The following is a 7,778-nucleotide window of genomic DNA, read 5'->3' as shown; positions in this document are numbered from 1 at the left end:
TGTGAGAGCACCTTATTCTAATGGGCAGGGTGGGTCTCTGAGCAAGGTGGCACATACCGTCTGACTCCCAGAGCAAGCTGTCAGCAACTTCATAAGAGAGCAGCAATCATCCATGCCAGGACTGGCAGCCACAACAGTTAACTCCTGATTAATTAATTTAATCAAGACTTGGCCAACTTATAAATTGTTCAGGCATGCCAGTAACTCAAAATTTCTCTTGTTGGCTAATTGCTTAAGTGATTTTCTAAAATGTTTTAATGAACCACACTGCAATTGGATTCTGTGTATTTATTTTTCTGTCAACAAGAGAAAGGTGCATGAATGTGTGAAAAAAAAATACAGTGAAGCAACTTAGGTTATGATTTGGAACTTGTGAGGTAGAAAAGTAGATCCACACAGTTGCAAGCTTGCCCTGGCCAGGGCCTTACAGCCACATCAAAAGCTTTAGTTCTTTCCCTCTTGCCTCATCATCTCCCACATTCTGCTTGGAGCATGTGTATAGGGATGCAGTGGTTCAAAAGTCAATAAGCCTGTGTGAGCTCATCACTCTTATGCACAAAATTTACCAGCCACAAAATACCAGGGGGTGTTTACAGTCTGACAAAGTCTCTCTTGTTTGCTGGATGACGCCAGTTCTCCTGGACAATAATGTCACCCTGCCCGCCCATCTTCACACTCTCCCTTTATGCCTGTTGCCATATATTTCAGAAAGGATCCAAAGGGAATTGTGGGAGGTTTTATAGCTCATGTGTCTGCAGAAGTGAGCAGAGTGAGACCAAAGTAGATGGCAGTTTTGATGTGACCTGCCTATTGACCTGGGTCTGATCAAACAGGGGAAGGAGGGTGAGAAAGAGAAAAGCAGAGAGCTACAAAGAAAGTGCTAGTAAGAGAGAAGAAGTGAATGAAAGACAAGAGAAGAAAGATATGTAGACAAAGTGAAAGAGAAAGAATAAAAAGAGATAGAAAACAATTACTCTAAAGAGAAAGAGCTAGAAATATAGTTAGGGAGGAATTGGGAATCAAGAGATAGAAAGAAAGTAGGGAGAAAATGAGAGATAGACTATAAATGGAAAGGAGGGGAAGATAGAGACAGTGAGAAAGAAGAAGAAAAGAATTTATGTGCCAGGGGAGAGGGGAATAGAATCATCTGGAAATTTTGTTTTTCAAGGTAGCATCAATATTCCATTTACATTCTCTGAAGTTATTTCTTACAGAATGTTCCAGATCTTCACTGTTAATGTCTCTGCATCCTCTCTTACATTCAAAATGTTGCTTACATAATGACTTCATTGATCTAACTCTTGGCTCAACTCAACATGTCACTTGTACTATACAACTTCAATGACTTGGCACTTGAGCTCCATGGGGCATGACCAAAGTGCCACACCAAGAACTTGTCCTGGTGTCTTCATTTGTAACCGACAACTTTCACCTTCTGTATCACAAACTTCTTTTCAGGTTGTTCATTAATGTGTCTGCCATCTTAGGAGACCCATGGCCTGCTGCCATGGGGCAGAGAAGTTGAGCAAGGCTGATGAGGAGAGGTCTATGGAAGGGCAAGCAGTTCAGTTTGAGCACAGAAAGCCATGGAAAGTAGAGCTTTCCATGTGACACGCATGCCTTAAAATCCTTGCCTCCTTTCATTCCTTCGTTGGTCCTTAAAGGCTGGGAAATTTTTCTTATTTGAAAGTCCTTGTGGGCTCCAAAGTACAAACACTGCAAAAAAAAAAAAAGGGGGTGGGATCAACAGTCTTCATCTTTACTTTACCTGTATAAGGATGGCACAGATTGCATTAACAATTCTTCACGTTATGGGGCCCCTGGGTGGTTCAGTTGGTTGAGTGTCTGGCTCTCGATTTGGGCTCTGGTCATGAACTCACAGTTCATGAGATTGAGCCCCATGTTGGGCTCTGTGCTGGCAGTGCAGAGCCTGCTTACAATTCTCTCTCCCTCTTTCTTCCTCTCCCTAATTCGTGCTCTTCTTCTCTCTTCTCTCTCTGTCTCTCTGAATAAATAAATAAATAATAAATAAATTAATAAATAAATATTAAAAACCACAATTCCTCACACTATACTCACACTTAAGTTGATGGCTAGCCCCCAGTTCATTTTAATGTTGTTTCATTTATCAACTTGTTCCTTATGGTTAGCAGGTTTCTGTGTCTTATTTTTAAAAAATCCTTACCTATTTTAGGGGCACAAAGAAATTCTCCTGCATATGTTCATGAAGCTTTATTGCTTTACCTTTCACATTTAAATCCACAGCCCACTAGGAATCTATTTCCGCATATGGTGTGAGGTAGTAGGAAAGGTCAAGTTTTATTTTTTCCCCATCCGAATACCTAACTGATGTTGCACCATTTATTAAAAATCTGTTATTTCCTATTGTTCTTCAGTGCTACGTCTAAACACATATACTCATGGGTCTGTTTCTGGACTCTATTCTGCTCCATTTGGTTTGTCTATTCTTGCGCTAATACCACTCATTCTAGCTTTCCAATAAGTCTTGATAGCTTGCAGAGTAAGTCTTGCATGCTGTGCTGTTTAAGAATGCCTTGGCAATTGCATTTCCCTGGGAATTTTAGAGCCAGCTTGTCAATTTCCATACAAATACACAGCCACACAAATCTGTGTGGGGATTTTACCGAATCTATCAATCAATTTGAGGATAATATTTTTTACCAGGTTTCTTCCGTTCCCCTTGTCTCTTTCTTTCTCTGGATATATTTCAATCCAGAATCATCATCCATTCCTTCATTTATTTAGGTCTTCCCTAGTTTCTCTCCATATTGTTTTATTGCTTTGAATTATCTTTTATTAGATTTGGTTCTGTTTGATTTAATATGCTCTTGGATAGAAGTATCTATTTTGAAATTTATTTTATGTTTATTGCTGCTCTATACGAACGCAATTATTTTTGTATTTTCTGTATTGCCCTTGTATTTAACAATTCATTGCAATGGTCTGTAAGTTTAATTTCTTTCTGTAAACACAACTATGTTATTCGAAAAAATGATGCTTATAATTTCTGTCTTCCAATCCTTAACACTTTATATTTGTTTTCACTGCTTTATTGGATTGGTCTGAACCACAGATACAATGTTAAGTGGTAGTGGTGATAGCAGACATCCTTGTCCCGGCCTCAAAAGGAAAGCTTTTAATACTTCGCTCTTAAGTATAATGTCTACTGTAGGTTTAAAGAAATATGTCTTAGGGCCCTGGGGTGGCTCAACAGGTTACGTGTCTGGCCCTTGGTTTCAGCTCAGGTCATAATCTCACAGCTTCATGGGTTCGAGCCCTGGGTCATGCTCTGTGCTGCAGTGCAGAGTCTGCTTGAGATTCTCCCTCCCCTTCTCTCTCTGACTCTGCCTCACACTCTGTCTCTCTCAAAATAAATAAATAAACTTAAAAAATATCTTGACAGATTATGAAAGTTGCTTTCTTTTGTCGGTTTTGCTAAGAATTTTTTAAAATTATAATGGATATAGGGTGTTACCAAGTGCATTTTGTGCCTACATTGAGATAACTATGATTTTTCTTTTTTATTCTATGCAGTGAATTACACTGATTGATCTTCAAATGTAAAGCTTGCCTTGTATTCTTGGAATAACCCAGTTTACTAATGCCTTATTATCCTTTTAAATATTTTGTTGGATTTGGTTTGCTAATATTTTATTTAGAATTGTTGCACAATTCATAAGGTTGGTCTATATAAATTTCCTTTTTAATATTGTTTTTGTGGGTTTCAGACTCAAGGTTGCACTGGCCTCATAAAACAAATTAAGAAGTTCTCTCTTTTTCTATTTTTTGCAAGAATTCTTATTCTTTCAGGACAGACATTACTTAAATATTTGGTATAACTTGGCAGTGAAGCCATCTGGAACTGTAATTTTCTCATGAAAAAAGACATTTTTTAAATTTCTTTTTTATTTGTTTTTATTTAGATAATTTTTGAGGTATAATTTACAAAAAGTAAAATTAATCATTTTGAAGTATACAGCTCAAGGAGTTTTCACAAGTTGCACATTTGTGAAACCTCCACCAGAATCGGGGTGTGGAAGACTCCTGTTGGGCCAGAAAGTTCCCTTAACCTTCCATGCCAATCCTAGGCAACCATTGCTCAGTCTTCTGTCCCCATCATTTCGCTTTTTCTGGAACGCCATAGCAGTGAGACCATACCCAAGTAGTCTTCTGAGTTTGGCTTCGTCCACTGAGCAGAACTCCTGGGAGAGTCATCCAGCTGCCAGGGATGTGTTCCTCTTTGTTGCTGAGTGTTAAGTAAACAAAGGACCATGATTTGTTTATCTGTTCAGCAATACATAGACACTTGGTGGGCTATTATGGAAAAGTGCCTGAAACTGTTCGCCTGCAGGTCTTAATGTGGACACACCTAGAAGTAAATAGCTAGGAGGGCAACTACTGGAGAGGGGATGGCTGAGTCATATGGCCCCTGCATGTGTAACCCGACCGGAAATGACCAAACTTTCCCAGAGTGGCTCTCCCATTTTGCATTATCACCAGCCTCTTTACCAATATTTGATATCCTAAGTTAGAAAACAGCCATTTTAATTTGGGTGATTTTTTTTTCTGTTTTTTATTTATTTTTGAGAGACAGAGAGAGACAGCAGAAGCAGGGGAGGGTCAGAGAAAGAGGGAGACACAGAATCCGAAACAAGCTCCAGGCTCTGAGCTGTCAGCACAGAGCCCAAAGTGAGGCTTGAACCCACAAACCGTGAGATCATGACCTGAACCGAAGCCGGACGCTTAACCAACTGAGCCACCCAGGCGCCCCTAATTTGGGGATATTCATATACACTTTTTCTAATGCCCCTTTTCGTGTGCATATTTTCTACACACATAACTTCTCTAGTGAAGTATCTATTAAAATCTTTGGCTCAGTGTTTATAGGGTTGTCTTCTTCAAATTGAATTGGGAAAGTCATTTATATATTTTGGGTACAATCCTTTACCAGATATGTGTTATACAAATATTTTTTTCTAGTCAATGGCTCATTTTTTTAAACAGCAAAAGTTTTTTATTTTGATGTAGTTAACTTTTCTTTTATTGCTCATGTCAGTAGTGTCTTTTCTAAAAATCCTTTGCTTAACTCAAGAGAAGGTTTTCCTCTAGAAATTTTTTAGTTTTAGCTCTTCTGTTTAGTATGATTTTGTGTTAATTTTTGTATCGATTTTAAGTGTTCAGTTGCTTCTTAAAGTATGTACAAAAGACTATAATTTCTCCATTGAATTATGTTGTCATCTTAGTCAAATTCAATAGTATTTGTAAGTGTGGATCTATTTTCACACACCATTTATGTATGTCTACCCTTATACCAAAACCACATTCTTGATTACTAGAGCTTCACAGTAAAATTTAAAATTAGATACTGTGGATCCTCTAACTTTGTTGTTCTTTTTCAAGACTTCTCTGTTCCAAATAATTTTTATAAACACCTTTTCAATTTCTACAGACAAGAAAAAAGACCAGCTGGAATTTTGATTGGCTTTGCATCGAATCTGTAGATCAATTCGAGGAGAACTGACATCCTAATAATATTGTTTTCCTACACATTAATATGATATACGTTTATTTAGATCTTCTTCCATTTCTATCAGCAATGATTTGTAACTTTCAGCATCCAAGTTTTGCACATGTCCTATTGCATTTATCCCTAAATATTATATAGCTTAATTTTATTATAAATGGTATTCTATAACTTCAATTTCCAATGCCTCATTTCTAGTATACACAAACAAAATTGATTTTTGTATTGACTATTTTACTTTATAATCTTGATAATCCACTTATTAATTCTAGCTTTTTTGTAGAGTCTTTGAGATTTTCTCCATAGAGGAGAGTGTCACCTGTGATTAAAGATAGGTTTATTTCTCCCTTTCTGATACCTTTTGTTTCACATTCTTGGCTTATTGCTCTGGCAAAGGCCTCTTGTATATAATCAGTGCAGCAGACATCCTTTTCTTGTTCAATCTTAGGAGTAAAGCAGTCAGTCTTTCATCATTAAATATGAGGTTAGCTGTAGATTTCTTATGGATGCCCTTTGTCAGGTTGAGGAAGTTCTATTCTATTCCTGGTTTTCTTGAGAATTTTTATCGTGACGTAAGTTAAATTTTGTCAAATGTATTTTCTGCATTTCTGCATGTGGGGTGTTTTTCTTTTTAAATCCATAGATATGGTGAATTGCAATTATTGATTTTTAAATGTTGAACAAACCAAGAATTCTTAGAATAAAACTAACGTGGTCTTTTGTAATGTACTGTAGAATTAGTTTGGTAATATTTGACATTTTTGCATGCATTTTCATAATGAGTATTACTCTGTAATTACCCTAAAATTACTCTATAATTTCCTTTTCTCATAATATCTTTATCTGGTTCTGGGATCAGAGTTATGCTGGCCTCACAGAATAATCTGGGAAGTATTCCCTATTCTTCTTTACCTTTTTTCTAGAAGACTTTATGTGGAATTGATATTATTTCTGTCTTAATTGGTAGAATTTACCAGTGCAGCAATTTGCATGTGGAATTTTCATAATGGAAAGTTTTAAATATGAATGCATTTTCTTTACTAGATATGGGGCTATTCAGGCTGTTTACCTTTTCTTGGTTGAATTCTGGTCATCTGGTGTTTACAAAGGAATTTGTTCATTTCATCTAAGTTGTTGGATTTATGTTCAAACAGTTTTACATAACATTGCCTTATTTTCTTATTGTAGTAAGAACACTTAACACAAGATTACCCTCTTGACAAATTTGTAAGTGTGTAATAATACAGTATTGTTAACTATAGACACAACCTTGTACAACACATCTCTAGAACTTACTCCTCTTGCATAATTGGAACTACAGACCCATTGGCCCACAACTTTCCATTTCCTCGTTATTAACCATGTGTTTTCTGGATCTGTAGTTATGTTCTCTTTCATTCCTGATATTGGTAATTTGTGTCTTTACTATATGTATCTTTTTTTCCTGATCAATTTGCTTAGGGACTTAGCAATATTATTTTTTCCAAAGAATCAAGTTTTAGTTTTATTAATTTTCACTATTGCTCTTCTGTTTTCAAATTTACTTATTTCTGTCATTGTCTTTATTATTTCCTTCCTTCTGCATACTTGAGTATTTTGCTCTTCTTTTTGCAATTTCTTAAGTTAGAAACTTAAATGACTGATTTGAAATCTTTTTCCTATTCTTTTTTCCTTTTTTCTTTATTTTGAAAGAGAGAGAGAGAGAGAGAGAGACAGAGAGAGAGCATGCACGAGCTGGGGAGAAGGGTAGAGGGAGAGAGAGAGAGAAGATTTTAAGCAGCTCCACATTGAGCATGGGGCTCCCCCCCCCCCCCCCCCCCCCCCCCCCCCCCCCCCGGCAATGTGGAGCTCTATCCCACAGCTCTGGGATCATGACCTGAGCCAAAATCAAGAATCAGAGGATCAACTAACTGAACCACCTAAGTGCCCCCTTTTTCCTTTCCTAAGATAATGCTATAGATTTCCCTCTTAGCAAGGCTTAAGCTGTGTCCCATATGTTTTGATCTGTTTGGGTTTTATTTTCATTCTATTCAAATTTTTCTTTTTCCTCCTGAGTTCTCCTTTGACTCCTGTGTTGTTTAGGAGTATTATATTGTTTAATTTCAAAATATTCAGGGATTCTCAGATCTATTTTTGTTGCTGACTTCTTGTTTAATTCTGTTGTCAAAGAAGATACTTATTGAATTGCAATTCTTCTAAATTTTTCAGATTTGTTTCATGGCACAGAACATAA

Source organism: Suricata suricatta, chromosome 2 (assembly GCF_006229205.1).
Source record: "Suricata suricatta isolate VVHF042 chromosome 2, meerkat_22Aug2017_6uvM2_HiC, whole genome shotgun sequence".
In the NCBI taxonomy this organism is placed as follows: domain Eukaryota; kingdom Metazoa; phylum Chordata; class Mammalia; order Carnivora; family Herpestidae; genus Suricata; species Suricata suricatta.
The sequence above is the reverse complement of the archived record's forward strand: the minus strand, read 5'-3'. Positions refer to the sequence as shown.